Source organism: Moschus berezovskii, chromosome 11 (genome assembly GCF_049115385.1).
Source record: "Moschus berezovskii isolate FMDL1 chromosome 11, NW_MosBer_1.0, whole genome shotgun sequence".
Lineage (NCBI taxonomy): Eukaryota > Metazoa > Chordata > Mammalia > Artiodactyla > Moschidae > Moschus > Moschus berezovskii.
The window spans coordinates 8,953,245-8,968,302 of record NC_142470.1 but is presented as its reverse complement, the minus strand read 5'-3'; the positions used below and the strand labels follow the sequence as shown (position 1 = coordinate 8,968,302).

Here is a 15,058-nt window from a genome sequence, read left to right as displayed (position 1 = left end):
GCAGGGCTCATCCCCAGCACAGGGATGATGAGCACGTTGTACCTCTGTCCCCAATCCTAGCAACTCTGTAAGGCAGGGGCTGTGATTATCCCCATTTCACAGATGAGGAAACAGAGGTAAGGGTGGAGGCTTGCCCAGACCTCAGAGCTCCCAGGTAGTGGAGCTGGGCTTGGAACAGATGTGTTGACTCCAGAGCCAGCTTCTGTACCCACACGGGCCTTGCTGGCTTGCCTACTGCTCCAGGCCTGTCTTTCTAAACCTCACAGCTGGCCCCATCAGTGTCCTGCTGGAAGACAGAGCCTGTGTTGTCCTGCCTCCCTGCCCCTGCACGTGCTGTTCTTTCTGCCTCGGCACCTTCCCTGTGTCCTGCCTTGCTTGCTCAGTTGACCTTCTCAGTGAAGCCGGCCATTGTCGGGGAGGGGGCCCCGTCTCTCCTCCAGCTCCCAGGAGCAGCCCTGGCTGCTTCTATCACAGCACCCGAGGCCCAGCTTGTCCTCATGTGGTTCTCCATCCAGACTATGGGCTTCTTAAGAGTGGAGTCAGGGTGATTTCCCCTCTGAATGCCCAGTAGTCAGGATGGCACCTGGGTTACTAAAGAGGAAATTCAAGGCATTCACTCAATGAACAAACTTCCTAAGCATTTCTCTGGTGCCAGCCCTGTGCTGGGGACCAGATGGAGCAGGAGCGGGGAGGTGCCTGCCCTCAAGGGGCCACAGGAGTAGGTGAGACGGAGAGCAGGTGCTGGTGACACTGGGTATCAGGGCCCCCACGGGGCGGCTCGTGGGGCTGGGAGCACCCCCGGGGTGGAGCAGTGTGGCACCTGGAGGCGAGAGGCTCGTTCGTCTGGGTCTGCAGCTCTCCTTCCTTCCCTGCCTCTTTCGTTCATTCAGATCCCTTCCCTGCCTGTCCCTGAGTGGGTCCTGGAGGTGAGCGGTGACCGAGAGATTCCACCGTCCGCTCGCAGAGGCTGGAGCGGGACCATCTCCGGCAGGACTTTGGTCGTTCCTGGAGCCGGGCGGGTCCTCAGGCATCTCTCAGAGACAAGAACCAAGTTCCTTCTGGGCTTTCCGGAGGTGGTCTTGGGCGTGCCTTTCTGGGGGAGGTTGGGGGGCTCTGGGGCTGCTGGCCTCTAGAAAGGCTGGTTTCTCCAGAGCATTGACCTGACACAGTAGCTTGCTTGTGAGCAGCCTGGCTCCCCCACCCAGCACGCTAACATGTCTGTGATCAAAGTGTGTACTTACAGTTGATATATGTGTGTAACAGGACATTGTAGCGTTTTACCTCCCCCCATCCCAACCAAGGCTGTTATTAAGGCGGTCATATGGCTTGGAGTTGTGTGGGAATGTGGTTTTTGTCACAGAAACTACCCTCAGAATGAGATTCTGCTGTGACCCTTCTACCGCCTCAAACTGCTTGCTGCCAGGGTCTGAATGACCCCTCTATTTGGGGTGTTTTATATAAATTCACAAAAAAAGAAATGCTATTCAATGAATTGATTCATTCTTGAGATTCCCGCAGTGTGTTTGTCCAGGCTGGCAGTGGGCTGGGGCGGAATAGGCCCAGATCTGGGTTTGAATCCTTGCTTTTTTGGCTCGCCAGTGGAGAGACTGTAGCAGAAGCGCTGCACCCTCTGACCCTCAGTTTCCTCTTCTGTAAAATGGGATGGTACCACTCATCTCACAGGTCTCTCTTAGCGCCACGCGCCTCCTCCCTACGAGTCTCCCACTGCTGTGAATTATATTCACCTTCTGCCTCTTGCCACTCCCCATCTGACTGCTCTCAATCGAGATGGGTTTGGGTGAAGTGGGCTGTGACTCAGAGAGAGGCCAGAAGCTGAATGTGCTTGCCTTGGGCGGGGCTGCTGCCTGCTCTGTTTGTTCTGCTGGAGCTGCCAGTCACAGCTCCCAGGTCTTTTCTCGGGAATTGCTCAAGTGTGGCTGGTGCAGGCCGTGAAGACCCGAGCTTGGGTTCTGCAGCCCTTGGAGTCTTTAAGCAGGGACTCGGGAAGCTGTCCCTGGATGACTGGTGGCCCAGGTCTCTGCCTGCCCTGAGCTGGTGCAGTTCCATGGTGCTGCTGTGAAGGGTGGTGGGGAGGTGAGGGGCAGCCACACAGATCACCAGGTGTGCAGGGTTCAGAGCTAAGACAGCCTGGCTTGGAATCTGGTCCCACCTCTCGTTAACTGCGCTACTGCAAACACGCTCTGTAGCCGTGATGGGGCTCAGTTGTAACAGGGGTGAGGCCTGTACCATCTCAGAGGTAGACTTCTAGGACAAACAGATGCCGCACCCGAATCGGGTGAGCACATGGCTTTCAGATGGAGTGGTACAGCATCCCTAGGACACAAGCCAAACCAAAAGGCTATGAGACGCTTTGAATAGGCCAGTGAAGTGAGACGGGGAAAGGCATGGCCTGCGGAGCCACACCGACCGGGGTTCAAGTCCCACAGAATCACCAACTGTAGGACCTTGGTGCTCAGGTTGCTCACCGTCTCTGAGCCTTTGTTTTGTTCTCTGTCAAATGGGACGCTAAAACTGAAACCTGCCTCCTGAGGTTGTAGCGAGGATGAAATGAGATGTGTGTGAGCCTTACTTAGTACATCACTGTGGGATGGAGGAGTGGGGGAAGAGATGCTTAGCTGCTCTTCCCGGTAGGTTGCAGCGACAACCCCTCCTGGACCGTGTGCTTCACACTCCTTTGCCTGCCTTTACTGAGAATGAATAGCTCACTCATGTTAGGCCCATGAGGGCAGTCAGAGCCTCTGCTTGGCCCAAGCTGTCCAGGTGGCGCTAGTGATAAAGAACCTGCCTGCCAATGCAGGAGACATAAGAGTCCCTGGGTTGGGAAGATCCCCTGGAGGAGGGCATAGCAACCCACTCTGGTATTCTTGCCTGGAGAATTCCATGGACAGAGGAGCCTGGCAGGCCATAATCCAAAGGGTTGCAAAGAGTCGGACACGACGGAAGTGACTTAGCACACACACACACCCAGAGAGCAGAGTGAGCCACTATGGATCCAGGCTTGAGCCAGGAAACCTGCAGCTTCCACAGCCCCAGAGGCCGTGTGCTGGAGAAATGTCTGTTCAATGCCAGCTTTTCCAAATGCTTCCAAGAGTTCAGGGACCACTGAGAGCTCTGGGACCACAGGAGGGAAGACACTGTCCTGGGCTAATATGCACCATTGTTGGCCGGTATGAAGTCTACCGGACTTGGCCATCTTGTGGGCAGATTTGGTGATTAGGATGGAGCCTGGGGGTGGGGTCACTGCCTCTCCTCTGCAACCCCAGGACAGGCCTGGCATTGGTCCTCCTGGTGTGGACCCTGGAGCAGTGCGGCGGTAGCTCACTTGCCTCACCAGCTGGTTCAGGCGAGGGGACCAGAGGGCAGGGGGACAGTGCCCTGTGAGGGGTAGGATGCTCTTCCTGTAGGGGTGATCAGAAGCACCCGAGGTCCTTTTGTTGGTACATCTGCACTCCTCCTCCCTGTGAACTTCTCGAACTTGGCCATGTGGCTCCATACATGAAGCCCCCCTCCACAGGCTCCTGGGAGGCCCCCAAGTGTGGGTGAAGGTAGCGGTCATAGCTTTGGCTGGTCTTTTGAACTTCCTGACAACCCCAGCAGGACGTAGCCAGAGTCCGGGTCTCTGCTCTTCCCTCTGTGATTCTAATAGTTATGGCTCGTGATACTCAGAGGTTTTCTGAGGCTTTGCCACACACCAGGCACTAAGGCCTTTCGGGTCATGCTCCCTTGTGCTCCTCCTGGAGAGTAATGGTGTATGGCTCAGAGTGCTGGCTCAGACACTGGTGCCGACACTAACCGCGTGGCTTTGGACACAGTGCTTAACCTCTCTGCCTCAGTCTCCTCACCTGTGAAATGGTGATGACTAACAAGTACCTGTGTTACAGGGTAGTTATGGGGGACTCTAATAGTCGGTGAGCGCCGTGTAAGTGCCCTGAGAGAAGGGCACTACGGTGATCCCATTTTACAGATAAGGAAACTGAGGCTTAGAGAGGCTGCATGATTGGCAAGCGTCACTTGGCCCATAGGTAGAAGAGCTAGGGTCTGAGCCTAGTTTGTGAGCCCTACCTCCCTCTGTCTCAATTTAGAAAAATACATGTGGGGAGCATTTGGCCAGCTTCGGAAGTGGCATTCTCAACTTTCCGCAGAGCCCCGGTGAAAGGAGATCCTTCTCTAAGTAACCGAACTGGCCTCTGGGAGCTCTCCTAATCCACAGCAGAGGCAATTGCTGACCCGTGACACACATATCACAGAGGAGAAGGGAGGGATCAGCAAAGAATTTCTGTTTGGAAATGTTATCTAACGAGTGCTTTCAAGGGACTCGGAATGCGGAGCCTGCGCTGTCCCGCTGCCTGGTGCCGGGAAAGCCTCATCCTCCTGGGTCCTGGCCAGCCCACAGACAGCCCACTGGAGACCTGGGGCCCTGTCCTGTCCCGTCCCCTGCGAGGAGGGTCCAGGTGTCCTGGGATGTGCCTGGAGACCGGGGCAGTGCGGAGTAACAGCCGCAGGCTGTCCCTCCGGGCTCTGGATCCCTTAGCTCCTCTCCTCCGGGGCAGGGGCAGGAGCGGAGTTTGCTTAGCCCCCGGGGACCTTTCTGAACAAGGGCTCCTGGCACTCACAGGACAGCGTTTACTTTTGCTGTTGCCGCGGCAGAGTCACCAGCCAGGGTGCACGGGAACCCGAAACAGAAAAACAACTTCCCGAGTCCTCGGGCTAGCCTGGCCGTCCGCGACTCCTGGGCCCACTGGCCCGTCAAGGGCACCACTCCACACAAGCTCACAGCCGCGCACACACCCTGGACCCGGCGGGCCGAGCCCTGCCGGGAGCCGCCTGCCTTCACCCCAAAGGCTCTTTGTCTGAAGGAGAGTGAGGCTTACTGATGAAGCCCTCATGAGCCCAGCCATGACCTCACGGCCCCCCACCCCCTAAATGCCCCCCTCTGCCCAGGTGTCCACAGGTCCTGTGCCAGCAGCTGCCGTGTTGGGCTCCCGAGTGAAAGCAGGAGGGCCCAGCTGCAAACACCCCCCTCCCCAGCCAGAGGGGGTCAGGGTTCTTGAACCCAGAAACCCAGGGCCAGCTGCTGCCTCTTACCCCCTGTCCCTTGGGGTGCCACAGAGCCCGCCCCTTACCTTGTCCCTCCTGCCTGGCTCCGGGGCTGCTCCTCACATGCTTCACTCGGCCGTCAGTGGGGCAGCCTGGCCATGGCCTCCAGGAGGGGTCCCCAAGTCACAGACCGGACCCAGCCGGCCACCGAGTAGCCCTGCCTCACTGGCTTCTGCTTGCTCCACAGCGGGGCTCCAGCGGGGGATGGGGCTGGCTGGGGGTCCTGCCGTGCGGCTCACAACCTGCCTTCTCTTTTGGGGGCAGGCTGCTGCCCCAGTGCCATGCTCTGCAGGTCCGGGGCTCAGGCAGCACCGCTTAGGGCTCAGGGTCCATTCTCGGCTGTGGGCAGCAGCCTCACTTGAACTCCCAACTCCTTTGTGGAGCCTTTACATGCTGCCGGAGGAAATTGTGAGCACAGCCTGACCCTGGTTGGCTGCAGGCACTTCTCTCCACCCACCAGTGCAAGAGGATCCCCCAGGCCCCAGAAAGGCTCCGGGCCTCCCCTCAGCCCCAGACAGAGGCGGGCCGCCCGGTGATGTCACACTAGCTCCGGCCCCAGCTGGCCCGGCCCCTCCCGCCCCAGCCTGCTTTGGCGGCCTCGCCGGGCCCCCTCCTTCCTTGGCATGAGCGGCCTGGCCAGCTCTGCTCGCTGGCCCAGCCGCTCCCAAAAGCCCGGGCAGCCCCGGGTGTGCCCTGCCGAGGTAGAGAGCGTCCCCTCTGGCTCAGGTAATGGTTTTAGATCTGCCTCAGCTGTGCAGGTGGCCGGGGGCCGGGTCCTTCCCTGGGTTGCTTTCCGTCCCCTGCTCTGCCCTGCAGGGCCCCGGGTCTGTGTGTGTGAGGGGGCCTGTAGGCAGGGCAGTCCCGCACAGACGGCCTCTCCCCATCAGCCGCCCTCCTCGGAGACTTCCCTCACCTCTGAACCCTGGGGGTGGAGCCCCAAGCTGTCTTCGCAGAAGTCAGCAGGATCCACGCTGTGAAGTTAGAGAAGCAGTGGCTCAGGACAGGCTGGGGGTGGGGAGGCGCCAGAGAGACACTTGTCTCTTCCCACCTGAGCGGCCTTGATTAAGTCACTTCGTCTCTCTGGACATCCCTCTCGTGTATCACTAAGTGAGCTGAGATGAGTAATCTACCTCCAAGGGCAGCGGAGACGAGCTCGTGAATGTTCGTAGAGTCAGAGCAGGAGAGGAGACAGCCCTGGACTCCACGAAGTGAGCGATGCTACAGACTCGTGGGCGTGGGCAGGCCTGCTGGGGGGCACCAAGGCGAGTCCTGCGAAGGGGCGTCCAGGGGCTGGTTTGTCCTCTGCCTGGACAACAGCCATGTGCAACGTTGGTGGTAACTCTTCTTTCCTTTTTAAAAAAATTGAGTGCTGCTGGTGGTGGTGGTGATGATATTTGGGTATCAGTTGGGAGAGAAGCTTTAATGGGGTTCTCCACATCCCTAGGCATAGGGTGTCATGTTCCTGGTCTGGAGTACATGGGTCCTCCGAGGTCCTCGCCTCCCTGGGATTGCCACTCCAGTCTTTGCAGGGAGCAGACTTTCCTTCTTGCCTCAGTTTCTCCCGTCCTGCTCAGACCTCCCTTTTCCATCTCTCAGTTTTATCCCTTTTTAGAAAACGATTCTTTGCCAGAAGACCCCAGCATCTTGCAGGCTACCGCATTAACCAGACAGCTGGATGGCACAGAAACCCTCCGCACAGGGACTGTGGGGGTGAAGGCGCCACTCACTCTGTGGGTATTCTGAAGGGCCTGGAGGGTCCTGGTGGAACCATGGCCTTGGGGCCAAGGCAGGCTGCGATGTGCCTGAATTCTCCTGAGTGGCCCCTTGACAGCCTGTGTGCAGGCATGTTCCCCCTTCTCTCTCCCTCTTCTTTCTCTCTTCCTCTTTGGACTCTCTTCTCCAGAAAGTTGTTTTTTTTTTTTTCCAGAATCTGCTCTGGCTTCTCTGGTGGCTCAGATGGTAAAGAATCTGCCTGCAATGCAGGAGACCCGAGTTCAAGCCCTGGGTTGGGAAGATCCCCTGGAGAAGGGAATGGCTACCCACTCCAGTATTCTTGCCTGGAGAATTCCATGGACGGAGGAGCCTGGTGGGCTACAGTCCATGGGGTTGCAAAGAGTCGGACATTACTGAGCGACGAATACTTTAACTGAGCCAACACCAGAAAGGCAAAATTCCTGTCCTCACAGGACTCACAGGCAGGAGGGGAGGCAGGCAGACAGGCTGAGGCACACGAAGGGCCCTGGGCACACGGAGTGTCTGAGCGGGAGGCCCGGACAAGCGGTCAGCGCACGAAGCACAGGGTGGTGCTGAGACTTGAAGGGTGAGTGAGCAGGTGGTGAGTTTGGAAGGACGACGGCCCATCAGTCGGAGAGAATAGTGCATCAGTTCAAAGATGGTCTGGACAATATCTCCCTTCTGACACTCCTCCCATTGAGAAGCAGGGTCTCTGCTCCCTCCCCTCATATCGGGGTGTTTCTTACTTGCTTGTAGAAGCAGCGGGAGTGGCACCGCCTGACTGCTAAGGCTGGGTGAAAAAAGGCAGTCTGCCTTGTTTGCTGGCACACTCTGTGTTGGAGCCGTGGGCCAGGCTGGACCCGGAGAAGTCCAACTACCCAGAAGCCACCACACAAAGACCGCGTGTGTCGTAGGTCCCAGCTGGTAGCCGGCACCAACCCCCAGACCCGGGAGAAAGAGGCCCCTCGACATTGAGTCATTCCCCAGCTAGAGTCTTCCTGCCGAGACCCCAGGCCACTGGAAGCAGAGAGAAGCCATCCTGGTGTCCCGCGTCTGAGTTCCTGACGCACAGAACCATGGGGGAAGGAAATGGTTATTTTAGGCCGCAGGATTTTGGTGATGATTTGTTACAGTGCAGCAGCAACTGGAGCGGACCCTGAGGCAAGAGCAACTGTGAGGGACGGAGAGGGGAAGGGCAACGTGGGGGACAAGGCCCTGTCAGAGGGAGCTTCTTCCCAGGACAGTCAGGAGCCATTGAAAGGCTCTGAACAGGGCAGGGTTCCAGCCGCTGTTATTTTTAAGGCCACACTGGTGTTGAGCACAGACTGGACTGACAGGCCCTGCAGCCGAGGCCCCAGAGCCTCTGGGCGATGGTCGAGACCCTCCGGTGAGAGAGGTGACTGGGAGGCCACGGGACCCCTGGGGCAGGGGAATTCCTAGGTTTTCCCGCCTCCGGGAATAGGTGTAGCCCAAGTCCCTTGGTTGCTAGACAGATTTGCTTTCCCAGTTCCAAGTCGCTGGGGTCCCATGCAGTGAGAGAGGAGCACCAGGGTGGCTGTGCCCTGTCTTTCTTTGCTTAACTCCTGGACTATTGGTGGCAACCCCTGGTAGTCAGGCACGGTGCTGGAGAGGGCGAGCTGGGGAGTCAGCTCCTGGTTCCCCCACCAGTAGCTCTGAGCCTCACTTACCTCAGGTGGGAAATGAAGGTGATGTAAGAATGGACCTCAAAGTGCTGTTGGGAAAATGAGCTAAGATGTGACATGTTACGTGTAAGACTAGCTAGGACAGGGTGGGTGCGCAGTCATCGTTGGCTCTGGTCGCTTTCGCTGTCTGGGAGCCCCCTGAGCTCTGGGGCATGAGCGGCGTGGGCCGTGTGGAGCTCTCCTCTCCTCCAGCCCGGCACAGAAGTATGAATAAGCGAATGGCTGATGGGGAGGGTAGACGGCGCTCAAATCCCAGCCCTGTCACCAACTCGGGCCACCTCCTGATGCCTCTCAGACTTGGATCCTCACATTCAAAGAGGCAGTGGCGATGCTGACTCCTAGGGCTTCAGTGTGAGGGTTAAGATGGCGCACCTGAAGCACTCAGCGCGATGCCTGGCCCTCAGCCTTCAGCATCACTCGGGGAATTGCTGCCGCCGCTGCTTCTCCCTCCCGCCTCTAGCCCAGAACATCCTCATCGGGCTGCTGCCTTGATGGCTGCCCCGTCTCAGAATCCTCCTGGCCTCTCAGTGAGCGCCGTCCCTGCATTGCCACCTGCGCGCTGGACCAACGTCATGGGACGGATGCGTTTGAGGAGAAGGGAATCTTCCTTTTTCTTTTTTATACTTTTTATCAGAATGAAAAAAAAGTCTGACATTTACATGGTGGCAGAACACCAGGAATCTTAGTTGTGTCCCACAATTTGTATAAATGATTTCGTGTTTTTTCTATCTGGTCACATTCCTGACAGTTACAGTTTTTTTCTTTTTTCTTTCCTGCTAGGAATGTTGGGAATGTCTACTGAGATAACTGTGTGGGGGGTGGAGGGGTGGGAGTGCACGAATGATGTGGGTGCTTATATAAACAGGGGTGCTTGGGAGGGGGCTTTGCTGTATCTTTCAGCCTCAGAACCTTATGTTTTTCATCAGGATTTCAGACTTCCTGTATCCCAAATTGATTTTATCCTTTCAGCAAGCACTTCTGAAATGCTTTTCCATTGTCTTCTGGCTTACATTGTTTCTAATGAGCAGTCAGCTCTCTTCCTGTGTACATGAAAAGGGCGGGTCTTTTCTCCTCTAACTTCTTTCAAGATTTCTCTTTATCTTTGATTTTCAGCAATATGACGATGATGTGATTTTTCTGGTATTTTTTCTATATGGGATTCACTGAGCTTCTTAGATCTGTGGGTTGGTATTTTTCACTGAATTTGGGAATGTGTTATGGGGGGCGGATTGGGGGCCATTATTCTTTAAAATATTTCTTCTGTACAATTCTCTCTCCCCTCCCCTTCTGAACTCCGCTTACACACTTGAGTTGTTCCACAGGTCACTGGAGCTCCATTTATTTGTCTTTTTCAAAAAAATCTCTGTGCTTCAGTTTGGATCATTTCTATTACCTGGCTTCAAGTTTGCTGATCCATCATTCTGTAGTGTTTAATCTGCTGTTAATGTTGTCCAGATTATGTTCTCCATCAGGCGCTGTACTCTTTTGGTTTTAGAATTGCCACTTGGCTTGTTTTTGTGGGTCCCGTTTCTCTTCTGAGATTCTCTATCCACTCATTACTTCTGTCCTTCATTTCCTGAAAATCCCGTACACATTTATAATATGTACATGCTTTAAGGGGCTTCCTTCTCAGATGGTGATAGTGGTAAAGAACCTGCCTGCCAGGAGATGTAAGAGAGGCAGCATACCTAAGAGACGTGAGTTCAATCCCTGGGCATGGCAACCCATTGCAGTATCCTTGCCTGGAGAATCCCACGGATGGGGGAGCCTGGTGGGCTACAGTCCATAGGGCTGCAAACAGTCAGACCTGTCTGAAGCACCTTAGCATGCATGTGTGCTTATGGGATTATCCAGGCAGGAATACAGGAATGAGTGGCTGTGCCCTCCTCCAGGGGATCTTCCCATCTCAAGGACCAAACCTGTATCTCTTAGGTCTCCTGAATTGGCAGGTAAGTTTTTTTACTACTAGCACCACCTGGGAATCCCAGCACACACACACACATGCGTGCATGCACACACACGCATATACATGCATACACACAGACACACTTTAAAATCCCTATATGCCAATTCCAACATCTGGGTCATTGGTGGGTCTAATTTTATTATTTCTCTTGATCATGGATCATATTTTCTTGCTTTTTCACATGCCTATAATTTTTAAATCATATGCTGGACATTTTGGATCCTACATTGAAAAGACTCAGCATCTTACTGTCTTTCTGTCCAGAATGATGTGTTTTGTTCTGACAGGCAGTTAAATTACTGGCGTATTACCTTGCTTTTGTGCAGGCTAGGTTTTTAGGTTTTGTTCAGGTAGGTTAATTTTGATTTTGCCCATAATCCTAGAGTATAACCCTTAATCCTGGGTTTAATAGTGAGGCATGGCCTTTCTAGGATTAAATTGGGAGCCAAAAGTGTTGGCTAAGCCCTTTTAACTTGGCAGTGCTTGAACTCCAGACTCCATCTTTCAGGCAGCTGCTGAACTTTCTGCCTCTCAGTTACTGCTTTCTTTTGGGCTCTGTGAACTCTCTCTCTCCATGTGTACAATGTAGGAGTCAAGTAAGGATTCAAGGGAACCTGTGTGGTAATTTTGAAGCTCCTTGTTCTGTGGCTGTCTCCTTTCCAGCGCTTTCCCCTTCGGTCTCCATCCTCAGGGTCCAGTGTCTTCCTCTTCTTCCCGGCTGGTAACTCTGCTGCGTTCTGTTTCATCATTCAGTGCATCACCGCGAGTAGGGAAATACCCTAGTGTGCTCATGTCTTTCAAGGACCGTATCCCCTCCAGCTTCTATTGGTTGCGTCTCTGGATTGCTCTCAAGTGCTTTCAAGCAGTTGTCTTTTGTATATCGTCCAGCTTTCATCATTGTTACTGACGAGAGGGTTAATTCAATACAATCTACTCCTGCTTTTCAGGAACTGGACCTCTCCACATCCCAGTGGAATTTGCCTTCTCACCCAAACCTTCTGTACGCCTGCTTTTGTTGGCGTCCTACCATACACTAACCAGCTGGTGGGTGTCCTTAATTCAGTTGTCTGCCCTCCCTGTTCTTGGTCAGAGTCTTTTGGGAAATATCAGCCCCAGTAATTTGTAGGTTGGTTCAATTCAGTGTACCCACCAGGACACTAGAAGATAAAAGAAATGTGTGTCCTTGAACACCTTGTTAAAACACCTGTGAACACCAAAGATGATGTTCTTTTCATCGTGGGGGACTGGAATGCCAAAGTAGGAAGCCAAGAGATACCTGGAATAACAGGCAAATTTGGCGTTGGAGTACAAAATGAAGCAGGGCAAAGGCTAACAGAGTTTTACCAAGAGAACGCACTGGTCATAGCAAACACCCTATTCCAACAACACAAGAGACAAGTCTGTACATGGACATCACCAGATGGCCAATACTGAAATCAGATTGATTATATCCTTTGCAGCCAAAGAGGGAGAAACCCTATGCTGTCAGCAAAAACAAGACTGGGAACTGACTGTGGCTCAGATCATGAACTCCTTATTGCAAAATTCAGACTTAAATTGAAGAAAGTGTGGAAAGCCACTAGACCATTCAGTTCAGTTCAGTTCAATTGCTCAGTCATGTCTGACTCTTTGCGACCCCATGGACTGCAGCACGCCAGGCTTCCCTGTCCATCACCAAATCCTGGAACTTGTTCAAGCTCATGTCCATCATGTTAGTAATGTCATCATCTCATCCTCTGTCGTCCTCTTCTCCTCCCGCCTTCAATCATTCCCAGCATCAGGGTCTTTTCAAATGAGTCAGTTCTTTGCATCTGGTGGCCAAAGTATTGGGAGTTTCAGCTTCAGCATCAGTCCTTCCAATGAATATTCAGGACTGATTTCCCTTAGGATTGACTGGTTGGATCTCCTTGCAGTCCAAGGGACTCTCAAAAGTCTTCTCCAACACCGCAGTTTAAAAGCATCAAGTCTTTGGCGAAACCATGGCTTTGACTAGATGGACTTTTTTATCAGTACCTTCACCAACAAAGACCATTAGGTATGACCTAAATCAAATCTCCTATGATTTTATACAGTGGAAGTGACAAATAGATTCAAGGGATTAGATCTGATAGACAGAGTGCCTGAAGAACTATGGACGGAGATTGGTAACATTGAACAGGAGGCTGTGATCAAGACCATCCCCAAGAAAAAGAAATGCAAAAAGGCAAAATGGTTGTCTGAGGAGACCTTACAAATAGCTGAGAAAAGAAGGGAAGCTAAAAGCAAAGGAGAAAAGGAAAGATACATCCATCTGAATGCAGAGTTCCAAAGAGTAGCAAGGAGAGATAAGAAAGCCTTCATAAGTGACCAATGCAAAGAAATAGATGAAAACAATAGAATGAGAAAGACCAGAGATCTCTTCAAGAAAATTAGAGATACCAAGGGAACATTTCATGCAATGATGGGCTCAATAAAGGACAGAATTTGTATGGACCTAACAGAAGCAGAATCCCAGGGACGGGGGAGCCTGGTGGACTTCTGTCTGTGGGGTCGCACAGAGTCGGACACGACTGAAGCGACTTAGCAGCAGCAGCAACAGAAGCAGAAGATATTAAAAAGAGGTGGCAAGAATACACAAGAGAACTATACAAAAAAGATCTTCATGATCGAGATAACCACAATGTGATCACTTACCTAGAGCCAGATGGACATCCTGGAATGCGAAGTCAAGTGGGTCTTAGGATGGAGGTGATGGAATTCCAGCTGAGCTATTTCAAGTCCTAAAAGAAGATGCTGTGAAAGTGCTGCACTCAATATGCCAGCAGATTTGGAAAACTCAGCAGCGGCCACAGGACCAGAAAAGGACAGTTCTCATTCCAATCCCAAAGAAAGGCAATGCCAAAGAATGTTCAAACCATTGCACAGTTGCACTTATCTCACACAGTAGCAAAGTAATGCTCAAAATTCTCCAAGCTAGACGTGGGCTTCCATCTATGGGGTCACACAGAGTCAGACACGACTGAAGTGACTTAGCAGCAGCAGCAGCAGATTTAAACAGTACATGAACCAAGTAATTCCAGATGTACAAGCTGGATTTAGAAAAGACAGAAGGCACCAGAGATCAAATTGCCAACATCCACTGGATCATAGAAAAAGCAAGAGAATTCCAGAAAAACATCTACTTCTGCTTCACTGACTATGCCAAAGCCTTTGACTGTGTGGATCACAACAAACTGTGGAAAATTCTTAAAGAGATGAGGATACCAGACCACCTTACCAGCCTCCTGTGAAACCTGTATGCAGGTCAGGAAGCAACAGTTTGAACTGGACATGGAAAAATGGACTGGTTCCAAATTGGGAAAGGAGTATGTCAAGGCTGAATATTGTCACTCTGCTTATTTAACTTATATGCAGAGTACATCATGTGAACTGTCAGGCTGGATGAAGCACAAGTTGAAATCAAGATTGCTGGGAGAAATATCAATAACCTCAGGTATGCTGATGATACCACCCTTATGGCAGAAAGTGAAAAGGAGCTAAATAGCCTCTTAATGAAAGTGAAAGGGGAGAGTGAAAAAGCTGGCTTAAAACTCAACTTTCAAAAGACTAAGATCATGGCATCTGGTCCCATCACGAATAGATGGGGAGACAATGGAAACAGTGACAGACTTTATTTTCTTGGGCTCCAAAATCATTGGAGATGGTGACTGCAGCCATGAAATTAAAAGACGCTTGCTCCTTGGAAGAAAAGCTATGACCAACCTAGACAACATATTAAAAAGAAGAGACATTACTTTGCCAGCAAAGGTCTGTCTAGTCAAAGCTATGGTTTTTCCAGTTGTCATGTATGGATGTGAGAGTTGGACCTTAAAGAAAACCGAGTGCCAAAAAATTGATGCTTTTGAACTGCGGTGTTGGAGAAGACTCTTGAGAGTCCCTTGGACTGCAAGGAGAGCCAACCAGTCCATCCTAAAGGAAATCAATCCCAAATATTCATTGGAAGGACTGATGCTGAAGCTGAGGCTCCAATACTTTGGCCACCTGATGCGAAGAACTGACTCATTAGAAAAGGCCCTGATGCTGGGAAACACTGAGGTCAGGAGCAGAAGGGGACGACAGAGGATGAGATGGTTGGATGGCATCACCGACACGATGAACATGAGTTTGAGCAAACTCTGGGAGATGCTGAAGGACAGAGCAGCCTGGCATGCTGCAGTCCATGGGGTCACAAAGAGTCAGACATGACAGAGCGACTGAACTGAACTGACTGTAGATACCTGTCATGTGCTGGGTATCAAGCTTATATTTTATAGGTATCTTTTTTCTTCTGAAACTCTATGAGGGAAGTATTACTATTTTGTTGTACTAACAGGAAGAGTGAGGCTTGGTGAAGTGAGGTTCCTCACAGCAGACCACACTGCTAGGCAGACATGGGACCAAGCTGAAGATTTGCGTCAGGAGCACGAGAGCAGGCAGGCACACTATGGTATTGTCCTGGAAACAAATTGCATTTCTTTGATTCTAACCTTTTAATGCTTTTTTCTTGTTTTTGAGATCT

General features: G+C 52.3%; 2 protein-coding genes across 15 annotated transcripts in view; one reads left to right on the top strand and one right to left on the bottom strand.

Annotated features, from left to right (window-relative positions):
• Positions 1–5,629, bottom strand: part of ANGPTL2 (angiopoietin like 2) — a 37,783-nt gene extending 32,154 nt beyond the window's left edge. The window contains exon 1 of the mRNA XM_055400229.2: positions 5,145–5,629. The gene's annotated coding sequence lies outside the window, so the exon portion shown is untranslated. The remainder of the gene's footprint in view (positions 1–5,144) is intronic.
• Positions 1–15,058, top strand: part of RALGPS1 (Ral GEF with PH domain and SH3 binding motif 1) — a 295,201-nt gene that overhangs the window by 185,792 nt on the left and 94,351 nt on the right. The gene's annotated exons all lie outside the window — the stretch shown is intronic.